The following is a 15,471-nucleotide window of genomic DNA, read 5'->3' on the forward strand; positions in this document are numbered from 1 at the left end:
CTACTCTCACCAGAAAGGACTGTCCATGGTTCATGCCTCTACGTGTCACTAGCTTCCAATTCAAAGGTGGGGGAACCCATCCAATTGGCTGAGTCTCCATCATGTATCTGTGCCTTACCTTTGAGCTACTATAACAAAGTATCACCGACTGGCGGCTTATAAAAACAGAAAATTATTTCTCATGGTTCTGGAGGCTGGAAGTCCAAGATCAAGATGCCAGCAGATTGTGTCTGGAGGCAACCAATTTTCTGGTTCATGAACAGCTGTCTTCTCTCTGTGTCCTTCTATGGTGGGAGGGTTGAGGGGGAGCTCTCTGGAGTCTCTTTGGTAAGGGCACTAATCTCATTCATGAGGGCCCCATCTTCATGACCATTGCACCTCCCAAAGGCCTCATCCAAATATTATCATGCTGGGGATTAGGTTCCAACACATGAATTTGGGTGGGGGGGACGGTGCAGGGGTGGACACAAACATTCAGTCTATAGCACTGTGAAAGGGAATTTTTGATGTTTTCAGATTCTCTAGTGGGCATGGGGGAGGGCACACCCTGCTTCTCCCCAAGGCTTGGAAGGTGGGAATTTCTCCAGTCACTGGAAGGGAAGTCAGTTGCTGGGCAGCCAGAAAAAAGACAAGTCCACATCAACCTCATAACGGGGTGGGGGGTGGGGGGTGTGATAGTTAAATAAGATGGTTTTTGAACATACCTACCCACTTACCTGCCACTAGGTCAATGTTAGTAGCCACATGGCAGCCAAGGTGATTGTGTGAAAACATAAGTCAGGCCCTGAGTCTCCCCAGCTATAAAGCATCAGTGGCTTCCACTGATGTTCAAATAAAACCAAACCAAGGAAAAGCATGGCCAAGATTCAACCCCTTCTCCTTCTCGTCACCTTCCCTGTCTCCCCTTCCGTACTATACTCTGCACACTGGCCACGGGCCACCCCATACAACAAGCCTGGCTAGCTCCTGCTTCAGGGCCTTTGCACGGGCTGTGTCCCCTGCTGAGTGGACTCAACTACTCCACTGTAGGAGAGGCTGACTCCTTTCCATTGATCAAGACTCCCATGAAATGCCACCTCCTCAGAGAGGCCTTCCCTGTCCTAGGTTCTGAAGTTGCTCCTTTACCCCCAACCTCCATCCTAATCACCTCACCTTGCTGGGCACGTGGTAAGCAGCCCATAAGTGGCAGTGGCTTCTTTAGAAAAGAGGAGGCTGTTCCCTGCCAAACCTCAACGGGGGGGATGAATGGGGGATATCTTGGGGTGGATGGGTAGGGGATAGTGGTTTATGCTTCCTGGGGAGTTGCCAGGAGAGAGGCAAGCTGTCTGTCAGTAGAACCAAAAAATAGCCATGATGATCTGATGCAGGGCATTTGATCTTAGCCGTCGTCAGCAGCTGAGCGAGGAATCCCTTGGTCTTAAGCCAGTCCCTCCTTCCTTCCAAGAGAGGAATCCCTCAGCTGTTGGGCGAGTGGACAAGACAAGACCAGAACAGAACCATGCCTGGCTTAACACAAGGCCCATGGAATCCAGCTCCCTTCAGCAACTCTTCCAAATGTGGATTTATTTTAAATATTTATTTCTTACCATTAAAAAGGGGGGGGCATCTTTAATAAATGGCAGAGAAAACAAAGCTGAGTCAGTAGGATTAGAAGTGGGAAAGGAGGAATGAGGAGGAAGCAACTGCCAAAGTTGTTGGGAATGGGGGTAGAATTTGGCTCTGAGCTTCCTGGCAGCCTGTGTAAAAAGGGAAACCTGATCAGTTATGGAGCTCTTCTTATTAGCAAGGGAGATGCTTGCCAGTTCCTCGGCGGAAATACAGTTGGTTTTTAGTTTGTTTTTTCCAGGCACTAAATCCTGAATGAAATTTCTCCCTCAAGGCTTTCGGAAGGGTCATTAATTGATGCAATAAACACTTGTCCTTGTTTTACAGCAAATGTGGAAGTGATCTGGGGGGCATTTAACTTGCAGCTTGTTGTATGTATGTTTTACCTGGGTGTCATTATTATTAGTAGGTGAGAAAGGCCTCAGATTGACTTTTCCTTCCAAAGAGCTGAGCTTCATTCCCCTAGAGCATCTAAATATCCTCACAGGGACCTGCAAGTGACTGGGATTGTTGACACGTTTTTTGTAGGGCGTGGTCATGAAGTACCTGACCTCCCATCACAAAGTTCTGGTCTGCTCCTACTGTGTGATATGCCCAAGGGAGAAACCAGGGGGATGTATTTTACAAACCTTTAGGCTGAAAAGTTGCATTATGGAGAAGGACGATAAACCAGAAAGATCCAAGAGTGGAAGGCACTGAACGATGGAGTCAGGCAGATGTAGATTTGAATCTTATCCTACCTCTAACTAGCTGTGTGGCCTCGGGCAAGTTTCTTAACCTCTCTGAGCATGGTTTCCCTGTCTGTAAAAATAGTGATGATGAGGTCTGCCTTGGATTATTGAGAGAGTCAAATGGTAAGGTCCCTGAAAGTGTGTGTCATGTGCTCTATTCACTTCAATCCCCTTTGTACCACCCCTCCCCCCAACCAACTTGCTCTCAGAGAATTTGAGTGGAGCTCCCACTCCCATCCCTACTTCTGTGTTTCAGGCCCAACTCAGCCCGCAGAGGGCAGCTGAGGCACGGCCTCACAAGACCTGCCTTGTCCAGACCACTTGTCTATGGTGATTACCTTCAGGCCCTGGGGCCAGTTGCTGCCCACTGACCCAGAGCACCTGTGCCAGCCCTTGGCTGCCTTGGGCTCCCAGCAACCCTCCCAGCCTTGTTCCAGATTCCTTCCTGCGCTCTGGTCTTGATTATGTGGTTACAGGGCAGCTTCTTGAGGGCAGAATGTAAGACCCCTGGTCCAAACTCTTAGTGTCACACAGGAAGAAGCTGGAGCCCAGATAGGCAGAGTCACGTGCCCCAGGTTTCACGGCATGGGGGGGCAGGCTGGACCTCAGACCTGGGTCTCTGAACCCTGCAGTGTCTCTGTGCTCCCCAAGTGTGACGCCTGAAGATTCCCGGCCTGCAATGCCTGAGGACCAGCCCCACTCCAGAGTTGCTGCCTGAAGGCCGACTGTTCCTGGCAAAGAGAAGCCAGACCAGGCCAAATGGATGGGGAGATTTAAATAGAAAACCAGCACCACATGGAAAAATTCCCTCTTTGCCTCACTCACCAGCTCCTACTCTTAAAGATCTTTTTGCTTTTTGGAGGCTGTGACCATGTTCTGTCTTTATCCACTTGGCTTTCTGGCCTCATCTCTGGTTCCTCTGCCCCACCCACTCTCTACTCCATTCACAACTGGCCACATGTCACACACTCTGGCCACTTTGAGACCTCCACGTCTTTGCCCGTGCTGTTTGCCTTCCTGGAATGCCATCCTACCACTGGTGGAAATTCCAAACCCCCTCTTAGGGCCCACCTCTGACATCATTTCCTTGGTGAATCCTACTCCTCAAAAGGAACAAATGGCTCCCTCCTCAGTGTCCTTTCCCCTCCCTGCCCAAGCACCTGGCCTCCAGTATAAAGCTTAGCACAGTCGGGTGTGCATTAATTATTGAATCAATCTGAGTTAGCCATGAGTTCCTCCATCTCCTGGCCAGACCAAGACCTCCTGGAAGGACCAGATCTAACTAATCTTGGTACTCCCCAGTACCCAATACTCTGCCTGGCATGGAACAGACAGACATTAGGAAACTTTTATAGTTATATTGAGTCATATAATTATCGTGTTAATTACCGTTACTTGAGCATCTACTGTGAGCAATCTGGTGCTACGCTCCTTAAGTACTCTCATGGCTCCTCACACAGAGCCAGCAGCGTGGGTTACTGGTGTGCCCCACTTTGCAGATAAGGAAACTGAGACTCAAGAGAAGGGAAGTCACTTACTCAAGGTCACACAGCAAGTAAGAGATGGGCGATTCCAAGAAGCTGTGTTTGTGATGCCAAAGTCAAGGGAAACAAATGAAGTGGTGCATGAAGTGCTTCCCCCCGCAAGCCCCAACATCCAGACTGCAAGAACTAGGAGCATGTCCTGGGGTCTGACCATGGACGCCATCTGGGGCCGAGGCTCCCAGCCAGCAAAGAAACTGACAGGGAACTCCACCCCCGAGAGGAGGTCATTGCAAGGAGGTACCCACTGGAGGCCTCCTGTGCCAGGCCTTTCAGGGCTTCCAAGGATGTCGGGGGGGCGCCCCGCCGCGGTCCTGGGGTCGAATTCCTCTCGGATAATTTCTACTGGAGGTTACGCCCCGGTTTTAGAGCCAGAGCAGCGCAGCCTCCCCTGACAGGAGACATCTCGCACTTCGGCCACTCGCCTTGCAGACAACAACGCCAGAAGAAAACGGTTATTTGGGGAATGGTTGTCTCGGTTACGCCATCCCGCGGTGTCCCCTGCTCCATCCTAACCCGTCGGTTTTCTAAGCGCGGGAGAAAGACTTTCAAGCTTTTAAACACTTTGTCTTTATGAAAATTCCGCCCCATCTTTTCCTTGCTACCTTGTTACTCTGCGATGTTAAATCCCATTTCACACATGGAGAAACTGAGGAACCGAGCAGGCGAGCGCGGTTTAAACATCTTTTCCAAGGCAGCCAGGGACCAGCCCGTCGGGTTCTCAGAATCTCAATCCCGGTAATAAATTTCCATTTGAAGAACACGTGCGGTTCGCGACTTTAAAACCGCAGCCCCACGTAAATAACATTTTAAACGAACCCCCCCCACCCACCCACCCAAAGACGCTTTCCCTCAGCTTTCAGCGGGATGCCCCTGTTTCACAACTTTAGTTTGAATCTCCAAACAGCTGGGCATTCAAAGGGTTAAACAGGATCAGGAGGGGGCCAGCTGCGGGCGGTGGAGCCAAGAAAGGGTTAAAAACATCAACGCATTTATTCCCCAGATTGGTTCAAAAGGGGCAGCAATAGCACCGGGGAGCCGGGGAGCACCCCCCAAGGAATGACTTTTTAAAATTCTGTAACTTTTAATTCCGACCAAAAAAAAAAGTGTCCCAGTTCGAAAGTTCTTTTAACCTTTTCTTTTTTCATTTATTATTTTTTTTCTCGATTTCTCCGCGGGCTGGTTTATAAAAGTCGCCCTCTCCTTTTGGGTTCGAGGAGCCAGGTTCCCCCCTCCGGGCAGGGCGCGGGGCGGGGGCCGAGGGGGGCCCCGGGAGTTTTCTCCGGGGCCGGGTTGGGACGCGGCTGGTGAGTCCCGGCTCCGGCCCCTGAATTGGGGGGTCCGCGTCTGCCCCAAACGCCGCTTTCTTCCGTTTTCCATGTCATTTCCTGTACTAATAAGATGGTGGTCAAAGCAGGGGAGGAGAGCAGCAGCGAGTCGCCGCCGCCGCCGCGCCGAGGCTGGCGCTGAAACTTTGCCTCGCCGGGGACCAGCGCGCCCGCAGCGCGGCCGCTCCCGCCGCGGGGGCCGCCAGCCCGGGCCGCGCCGCCTCCGCCGAGCCGCCCGCCGGGCCGCCCGCGCCGCTCGGGCCCCGCGGCTGCCGCAGCATTCCCGGGAAGGTGAGTCAGCCCCGGTAGCCAATGTGGCCATTGAACATGGCTTCGGAAAGCGCTCGGCAGTTTGCCAACGCGCGCGGGGGCCGCCGGTGCAGGGGCTGCGAGCGGCCTCGGGGGTGGCGGGCGGCCGGCGGAGTCATCGCGGGCAGTGCGGGGGGCCCGGGCGGCGCGGGCGCGGACCGGGGGGGCGGCTCGCCCCGGCCCCGAGGTGGGTTAACCCTCGGCAGGTAGCTGCCGCCGCTGCCGCCGCTGCCGCCGCCGCCGCCGCCGCCGCCGTGGGATTCGGGGGCCGCCCCTCCGCCTCCTTCCTCCCCGCTAGCTCCTAGCTCGCTCGCCTTGTTACAATGTAGCCTTTTCTCTGCGCCGACGTGCCGCCCGCTGACGGATGTGGCCGCCGACCAATGGGAGCGGCCGCCCGGGCCGAGCGTTCGGAATGAGAACGCGGTGACACGGGCGGGGCGGGGCGCCGAAGGCTGGAGGGCTCGCCGCCGCCGCTGGCCTAGTTCTTGGGGGCACTTTGGGCTCGGCGCCCGGGGGCTGATTTGGGGGGCACGGGTCCTTCCAGGGTGCAGTGGGGCCTCTTCCCACGCGCCGCACGATTTCCCGCTAAACGTGGCCGCGCCGGGGGCTGTTTCTTTAATACATTTTCCATCTTAGTTGCGGTGTAGACTCTTCGGGAAATGTCCGGAGTGTAGCCTCCATCCCCCACTCGCAATCCCCAAGGTGCTCTGCTCTGCAGGCACTTAGCGGCCGATGACCTTTCTCCGGTCAAGGCCAGCACGCCCTAGGCAAGTGACTGCAAGGAGAATACAAATGTCTCGAGCGCTGAGCAGTGCTGGCGGAAAAGTTGCTTGTGTCTTGTATGGGGTTGGGCGATAGGGGCTTAGATCCCAGGGGTGGGCTGGGACTTCGGGGAGAAAAATGTTAAACCTCTCTTCTTAGACGTTTGCTTCATGTGGAGAAAGGCTGTGGTATATAATTTAGAGTGGTTGAAGGAAACACACCCAGTTCTTTGTCCGCGGGGACAGGAGGCAATAATGAGAGATTGCTCTCCATGCCTGGAAACCCTATAAAATGGGGGTTTTATCTGTGCTGGGGCAAAAGAATTTTCCATGGAGCGTGATGCCTCTGGCACCCAAACTGTCCTTTGCCCACATTTCCCCTTGAGAGGAAGAAAGGGGTTAGGGTTGTGAGGTCCATGGGGCAAAAGTAACAGGCTATGTTTCCTTTCAGGGGGAGTGGGGCATGATTTTCACCCACCAACGCTCTGAGAAGTGGGCAAGCAGATTTCTGTGTGGGCACGTGTCTGGGAATAGAGCCCAGGCCTATTGCTTTAGTTTAATGAAAAGGGGCTTCTCCACTGGAGTCCTTCCTCCCCTTCATACTAATAATGCGACTTTGGACTTGGCACGGTTACTTTTGACCTCTCTGGACCTTGCTTCTCCATCCCTAAAGTGGGGCTAACAAAGCCTGCCTGGCCAGTCAGCTGTGAGATTAAATGAGATAGCACAGAGAAAATGCCCAGCCCGGGGGGCCACACATGATATAAGAAGTGTTGTTCTCTCTGCCTGGGATTGTTGCAGAGCACTCTCTTGGGAATATCAGGATTGCCCAACAAGCCCCACCTAGGTCCATTCAGTCCCAAACTGACGGGGCTTCCAAGGAGCAGCTGGGGCAGGGTCTACTCTCCCTTCCCTAGAGACATATTCAAAGATGAGGGGCTCCCCTCACTGGTCCCAGGAGCCCTTGATCAGCCATCACAACCATCACTTATATACTACTCTGACCTGAGTTACAGTTCTGTCCTCCAGACCCTTTGGATTGATGTGTTTCATAAATTTGTTCTCCTTGGTGTCAAGTTAAGACTACAATCATCTGAATCTTTCCTCACCTGGACTTAAATTGGGTGGGGGAGGGGAGGCGAGGTTTCCCTAGTTCTAAGTTATTGGCAAGTATGAAGGAAGTAAAGACCACTGAACGAGGAGTCAGGAGTCATTCCTGTTTATTCATATGCCTCCTCTGTCTGTTCTCTTGACCATCTCACAGTTATGACCAACACACAGATTCCAAGGCTGTCCCATCATCTTCCTCCCTAAACCTCCTCCAGGGCTCTCATCTTGGCCACGGCTACCACTATTCTGCTAGTCGTTAAGGCAGAAACCTTTGTGTCTCCGTTCCCTCACCGCAATCCACTATATCTCCGGATCTAGGGAACTTTAACCTATAAATTGAATCCGTACGCTCCTCTCCGTCTTCTCTTCCCCAGTGTCTTGGTCAAGCCACCACTGTCTATCCCCAGGACAACAGCACTAGCCTCCTAACTGTCCACCTGTGACCTCCCCTCCACGCCAGTCTCAGGATGGCAGTAAGAGTGATCTGTTCCAAAGAAGATCACAGCAAACTCCCCATTTTTGTGTAAAGCACTGAGAAGTCTTCCCAGTGCTTTTGGGATAAAGAACCAAATTGTTACCATAACCTAGAAGCTTCTGAGTAATCTGGCCCCTACCCTTTCCTTGGCCTCATCTTCCACCTCCCCTAGATCTCTCTGTACTCCGTATTCTCGCCTGCACATGCTGGTCCCTCCTTCTGGAATACTGAAACAATTGTGATCTAATGAATGAGTTAAGGCTGGGGAAGGGCAAGATGGAGAGGGAGAGTGTCTGGTGGTCCTTAATGCTACCCCCTAAATATTTCCAGTTCATCCAAGCACATGTAGGATTGAATCTAGGTCCCCTTGTGTTGGGTGGGGCTGTGTGACTGGCCAGTGAGTTGTGAACTACGGTGACACATGCCACTTCTGGGCCAAAGCATCTAGTTGCTGGTGTGAGACCCTCCTGAGTGCTCTTTTCCTGTGGTGTGGCAACTGGCAGGAGGTGGGGTGGTGGCTGTTTCTGCTAGCCTGGGTCCCCGTGTTACTACCTGAGTGGAGTCCCTTGGTGCCCCATGATGGACATGCAGCATGAGTGATAATTAAGCCTTTGTTGTTTTCAACCACTTAGATTTACGGGTTGTTTGTTACTGCAGCATAACTTAGCCTGTCCTGACTGATACAGAGAGTAGGGGAGCATTCCAGGCAGAGACAAGTATACACACACAGGCTTGGAAAAGCTCATCCTCAGCAGCCAGGGTGAGCTTTTTTGACAAATAAATCTGAGTCTATCAACCTCTGCCTGAAAAGCCTTCAGGGACTCCCACTGTATTTAGGAGAAAGACAGAAATCCTTAAGTTGCCCTCCAGATGCTATGGGGACACCGTCTTGCCTCCCCCTATTTACCATGGTTAGCCTAACATGGTGCTATCCTCATGTTGCCCCCTCTGCCCTGACCATGAATTCCACTCCTCTCGTAGGCCTCTTCCTCATCTTTTAGCTTTAGCGTCACCTCTTCAGGGAAGCCCTCCCAGATTAGGTTGAACTCCCCATTATGGCCTTTCATGGCCCCATGTACCTCACATTTATAGCACTCGTCTTAGTAGCAATTTTACATTTATTGTTGTAATTATTGCTTGCAGTCTCACTCTTTCATCAGACCATAAGCTCTGTGAGGGCAGGGCCTGGGTTGGTGTGTGTGTGCCGCTGCACCTCCAGTGTCTGTGCATGAGAGCTGCTCACGGAATACCTTCTGATAAATCCCTGAGCATTAGCTGGGGGCTCACAATGTGCTGGAGGCTAAGGACAGGATTAATAAACGCTGCTTCCTTGGAGTATGGGCAGGTGGGTCCAGCTGCAAGGAGGTGTCAGGTGTGCGAGGAAAAGTGGCCTGTAGAGTGCAGATCCTAAGCTCCCCATACTTAACAGGTGTCCATGCCCCAGAAGGACCATGTTTCTAGAGTGTATGAGGGAAAATTCCAGAAAGGCCAAGAGGGTGAGATTTAACAGATCCTTGAGGTCTCTGATCTATGGAGTGTATGATTCAGTGAAGGGACCACACAGTAGGAGATCTAGGGCTGATGAAGATAAAGATAATGATGATGAAGGCAGCTAATATTTACTGAGGGCTTCTTGTGTGCCAGGTGTGGTCCTAAGCATGTCACATACCCTACACAGAAAACAAGGTAGGTATTATTATTTCCATTTCACAGATGGGGAAACTGAGGCCCCAAGAGGTGATGGCAGGGACCCAGGGTTACAAAGCAGTAACCAAAGATGGCAGTCTGATGCCATCTCCCTTGGGATGCCCTCTTAGAGTGAGGGCAGGGAACCCCAGACCCACCAAGGAGAAGCCCCTTTGGAAATGTCACATGGCATTATAAAGTTTCCAGGAGGTAACATCCACCTAACGTTGGGGTTTGAGAAAAGGAGTTCCTGGCTCACAGGTGCCTGGTGGCCTTGGTGCCAGGGCATCTGGTGCCTTTCCACCCCTGTTCTGGCCTGGGAGTCCTTAGAGGCCCCAGAGCTCCATGTTCTTAGAGTGGGGCCTGGGAGGGACTTCCCTGCAGCTGGCCCCGGGGCTGCACCGGAAAAATAAGCCGTGCAGAAAGAAAAAAAAAAACAATGAAGAAAAAAGAAAAATGTGCTGTTATTTTTAAAAAGCCTGTTTCCTATTGCAGATTTGTATCTGCGTTGGAAAGGCCAGTGTTCACAGGGGCAGTCACACTCGTGGTGGCGTCGCCGGGGCTAAGGCTCTTTAAGAGGGGAGGCCTGGGGCATCCTTCAGTTCTTCCTTCATTCATCAGGTGGTCAGTGCACACAGCGAGGCACTGTGCTGGGCTTGGGGGTGCAGTGTGGAACCCAGTCCTTGCCCCTCATAGACCAGTGGGAGGAGGTGGGCAGTTAACCAGGCAGTTACAGTTTATAGCAGAAGGATGCAAGGGAGACAGCCATCGACTCTAAGTCAAGGAAAGCTTCCCTGAGGAGGAGGCCTTTCAGCTGGGTTTTGAAGGATGAGTAGGAGTTGGAAAGAAAGGGGAGAGGCATTCCAGTGTGGGACGAGGCTTGTACAAAGGCATGAGCACACGGAATGGCTTGCAGAGGCTTGGGTGGTTCATTTGGCTGGAGAGTGTGGGTAAGGGAGGAGGTGGAGGGAGATGAGGCTAGAAAGAGAATAACGGTGATGATAATAGTAATATGACTAACACACCAGTCCTGATCCTGCCTCAGGGCCTTTGCACTGGTTGTTCCCGCTGCTAGAACACTCTTACCCATTATCTCCATGGCAGGCTCCCTCACCTCCATCAGGATTTGCTCAAATGTCACCTTCTTGTGGGCACTTTCTCATTTAAAATTGCAACCCCTGCCCCCTTATCCTCCTCTGCTTGCCTGCTTTTTTTCTCCTTAGTGCATAGCACATATAACACGCCCTGTGTTTTACTTATTTATCAATATGTTGTCTTTGGCTGCCTCCTTTAATTATGCTGTAAGTTCCCGGAGAGCGGGGAGTTTTGTCAGCTTTGTTCAGTGCTGCATGAACAGTGCAGAGCACATAGTAAGGCCTCATATTTGTGGAATGAATGAATGAATTGAGCACTTACTATGTGCAAAGTGCTTCAGAACACATTTTCTATTTCATCTTCCCAGCAGTACCCTGATATTGGTACTATTATTTCCCCATTCTACTGACACTATTATTTCCCTTTGGGAAACCAAAGCTCAGAGAGGTGGAGTAACTTGCCCAAAGTTTCCCAGTTGGTAAGCAGCACAGCTGGGATTTGAACCCAGGTCTTCTGGCTCCTGAGCCCTCCCACCTAACCCTGATGCTCTATCCCAGCCAGATTGTGAAAGGTTATGACTGCTATGCTGAGGAGTTTATACTCTGTCTGTGGGGCCTCTGGGAACCGCAGAGGGTTTTATGACGAGAAAGCTGACGTGGAGAGCAGGTCCAGGTCCCAGAAATCAGCAGCAGCAGCAACTTGGGTGTGAGGCTGGAGACAGGGAGGCCGATTAGGAGGCTGTTACAGTAGTCAAGGTAGGAGAGGATGAGGATGAGGATGGGCATGGTGATGGCCATTCCGAAAGGGAAGGTGGAAGAAGGAGGTGAGGACTTGGTCCTCCACATTGAGGCTCAGTGCAGATGGTTTGGGGCACAGTTCTGGGGGCTGCAGGCTTCCTAGAGTGTGTCTGGCTTCATTTCTGAGTAGCCATGGCACCCCCAGATAAGACGCAGCAAAGTGCCTTGGGCTGGCCTCTTGGAGGGGGCCACTGAGAGGGAGCGTGTGGGCGGGGACAGCGCTATGCCCTTGAGGCGGGTGTGGCCTCAGGTTCATTCCTGCCCCTGTGCCTGGCAGCTGGGAGATGTGGGTAAGAGGCTGCCTGTCTGGGGGTTGCCTGTCTCCTCATCTGCACAGCAGGCGTGATAATGGTGCTGGCCTCGCAGAGGCTCCTGAGGAAGCAGCACCGAGCACCAGTGTGGCACGGGGACGGCTCTGGGGCCACCTCCTCGGGTGTGAGGTCATGACTACAGGGGAGGCATGCCCTAGGGCACGGAAATAATCTTGTGCCCCTTGCTGGGGACAGCAGTGCCTGAATGTGAGACAGTGGATGAGTCATGGGGGGGGGGGTCTCTACTTGAAGGTGACTGGACCACACCTTCAGACACTTACCCACCCCCACAGGCTTGTGTTCAAGGCCAACCGTGCTTGGGCCTCAGTCTCCCTTTCTGTACATGGAGACGGTAATGTCAGTCCTGCATCACCTTCTGTGGAAGAAAACCTTTTCCTCCCTGTTTTCAGGACCACGTGTTAAGAGGAACACGTATTGAGCATCAGGGCACTTGACATCGGCCCCGTGAGGTCTCTTCTACATCCATTTCTGGATGAGGAAACTTGGGTTCAGAGAGGATACGTGACTAGCTTCAGATCCCACAGTCATAATCTAATCTTTCCAATCACCTGGAGAAACCCACATCAACAAAGGAGGCTTTAGGGGTTGCCTCCTTGTGTTATGTAACAATTCCCAGCAGGTTCCCTGGGTGCTTTCAAACCAGGATTTGATTTATAAGCTCTTGGTTTACACAGCCGGCTTCAGGACCCTCTCCCCACCCAGGAACCTCTCCCCACCCAGGGACCTCGTGGATCAGATCTTGCTGGCGCATCCGGACAAGCTAAGAGCCTGCTGTGCAATGACTCTGGGCTGTGGGGGCGGAGGTGGAGAAGGACGAGGGCTGCTGGCCATCCTGTTCCCCAGCATCAGCCTCAGATCAGGGGTGGGTGCTGAGGGTGGGGACCCTGTTCGCAAAGTGAGGCAAGCCTGGGCTTCTGGAGCCTTCAGTGCCTTCTAGGGCTTTCCCTTCCACCCCTCATTCTTCCCCATCCCACCTGATCCATAAGGGCAACCCAGGACTCTCTTCTTGACTTCAAACTTCTCCCAGATCCTTTATCATTAGTCTCTGAGGCAGGCAGAACAGCTCTCACGACCCCCATTTTATAGCTGAAAAAACTGAGGTCAGAGATGGGAAGTGACTTGCCGGAGGTCATACAATTTAGGGAGTGACCGAGCTAAAATTCTAACCCCACATCTAGCATTTCTTCCTCCGCACCCCAGGCCTCCACTTCCTGGAATTAGAGCGGAATGGGGACCTCTGAGAGCGTTTGGCCTAGTCTTGGTGCCCTGCCCTCCAAAAGGACAGGCTGTCCGGTCACTGCTTGAATATCTGTAGCGGCAGGAGCTCACCCCGTCCTGAGGGGAGAGAGGCAGCAACCCCGGGTGATGTGCATGAAGGAACTCGGGGTAGGAGGGGCTGGTGACCAGTGGGCTCCTTCTCCTGGGCAGGGCTGGGGGCGAGAGGGATCGGCAGGCAGGATATCAACTTGTCTTGGGCTGGGCTGCGGTGGACGTCACTGAGCAAGTAAATATGGAACCACGCCCACGATGTCAGCTTTCCCAGAGTGGCTTCTCCCACTATCTTGTACTTTCCCCAAGGAAAAGTGCTGAGGAGCAGGAAGGGATCCTGCTGCCCAATGCCCAGGGGATGGAGACGACCAGCTTGAGAGGCTCCAGGATGGCTGAGGGGCATGGGGAGCAGCTCACCGGACCCTCAGCCCCAGCAGGGGGTGAGCCTCTTGTAGGGACAGCCGACCGGGACCCAGTTGGGGTGGACTCAGCGTTGTCATGGCCTAAGGTACAGGGCAGGTGGGCTCTGGGTGGGTGAGGGTGGAGTTGCAGGCTGGGGCCCGACCCCACCTCACAGCCCGGCTCTTCACTGCTCTAACCCAGCCAGACAGGGGGCATTTCCCGGGGTGGTGCAGGGCCCCTCCTCAGACCAGCTGTGTTCCAGAGGGGGCTGGTATTTGGGGAGGAGGTGAAGAGGATCAGAGGCTTAAGGTGTCCCAGGGAGGGGGGCAGGGTGAGAAGGGAGAAGCCCCTTAGCCTGGGGTGGGGAGGGCAGCGCGGTGAGATCATCAAAGGAGATCAGCAAACTCAGCAGCCAGGAAGAATTTACTCCCAAGAGATGTTGGGTCTTTCGGGGAGAGGAGCAGAAAGGGAAGGTCCAGGTCAAGAGTTTCCGACTGGGTCATCCCAGGTCTTTTATACACATCGGTAACAGCCAAACCTGAATGGGGCTTATAGGTGTGTATGGGCTCTGCCTGAAGCGGGGTGCTGCCTGACTCATGTTACTAGCCTCAGTTTACAGAGGAAACATGGAGGCCCAGAGAAGTGAAGTGACGTACCCAAGGCCACACAGCTATGAAAGGCTGAGCCAGGATTTGAACCCAGGTCTGGTCTGATTCCGGAGGCTGAGCTCTTCACCACTGCATGGGGCTACCTCACTGTTACTGCAGTGGGAAATGCTGTCAGGAGCCTGTGCTGGAGGGAATGGTGGACTTGAGGGCTTGCAGGTTCCAAAAGTCTGCCCCTGTGATGCTGGGCAGTACAGAGAGAGTACAGTGTGGGCCAGCTTTATTCTGTTGCGTGGCAGTGATCACCACCATTCTGTCTTCCAGCTCACTTATTAGTTCTTCGGCCTCAGTTAGTCTGCTATTGATTCCTTCTAGTGTAGTTTTCATTTCAGTTATTGTATTGTTCATCTCTGTTTGTTCTTTAGTTCTTCTAGGTCTTTGTTAGACATTTCTTGTATCTCCTAGATCTGTGCCTCCATTTGTTTTCTGAGATCTTGGATCATCTTTACTATCGTTACTCTGAATTCTTTTTTGGGTAGATCCAATGTGGACCAGCTGTGACATCAGGCCGGTCACCCTCTGTGTGCTTCTACATGCTCACCTGAGAAATGGGGATGCCTAGCACAGGTAATGCACCTGTTACAGGGTTGCTGGGACCTTCCAATGCAATATTTGAGTCAGTAGATGTTCATGGAGCACGCCTTTGGGCTTTGGAGGTCCAAACACAGACATAATTTGAAGGGCCCTGCGCCGGGAACACAGAGCCCTGCCAGTGCCATGGAGAGGGTGATCTGCAGACTATCGCCCATCCATGAGCTCTGTGTTACTGGTCTGCAGTGAGACAGGTACAGACATTAGAGTAAGTGTTGAGAAACTCATATTGCAACTTGACACTGCCACGCCATTTTTTAATTGTAATTTACAAAAGCATCAGTGGGCAGCAGATTGGAAAACTTACCAAAAAAAAATGTTTCTTTACCATAAATAGTTTGAGCAGCTCTGGCCCAGATCCTAACTGTGATTAAAGGTAGGAAGTGCCCTGCTGCTCAGAGACAGGGTGGGGAAGGGAGCAAGTATTCTGCCTTGGCAGTGGGGGAGGGAGAGCATAGTTAGGCTTCCCAGAAGTGATGTCAAGCTGGACCTTGAAGGAGGAGTAAGAGTTTGCCCGGTGGAGGAAGAGGGAAGGACATTGTCAGCACTGGGAACAGTATGTGCAAAGTCAGGCAACGTGAGGATCCCAGGGTTCAGGGAATGGCAGGTGAGCAGGGTGTTTGGAGAAGAGGTGGCTGAATGACCCTGGAGGGGCAGGTTAGGGCCAGCCCAGGAAGGCCCTGAAGGCCAGGCTAAGGAGTTGAGACCTAAAGACTGTCCTGGAGGCAGAGATCCTGAGGTGGGAGGTAAGATCACGCTGAGTAGGTGCTTTAA

The 15,471-nt window shown here is 52.8% G+C and overlaps 1 protein-coding gene across 1 annotated transcript in view; it reads left to right on the top strand.

Moving 5' to 3' along the window:
* The first annotated feature begins 5,279 nt into the window (after nucleotides 1-5,279).
* PRDM11 (PR/SET domain 11) overlaps nucleotides 5,280-15,471 on the top strand; it is an 81,654-nt gene continuing 71,462 nt past the window's right edge. The window contains exon 1 of the mRNA XM_036862201.1: nucleotides 5,280-5,496. The gene's annotated coding sequence lies outside the window, so the exon portion shown is untranslated. The remainder of the gene's footprint in view (nucleotides 5,497-15,471) is intronic.

Source organism: Balaenoptera musculus, chromosome 8 (assembly GCF_009873245.2).
Source record: "Balaenoptera musculus isolate JJ_BM4_2016_0621 chromosome 8, mBalMus1.pri.v3, whole genome shotgun sequence".
Taxonomy (NCBI): Eukaryota; Metazoa; Chordata; class Mammalia; order Artiodactyla; family Balaenopteridae; genus Balaenoptera; species Balaenoptera musculus.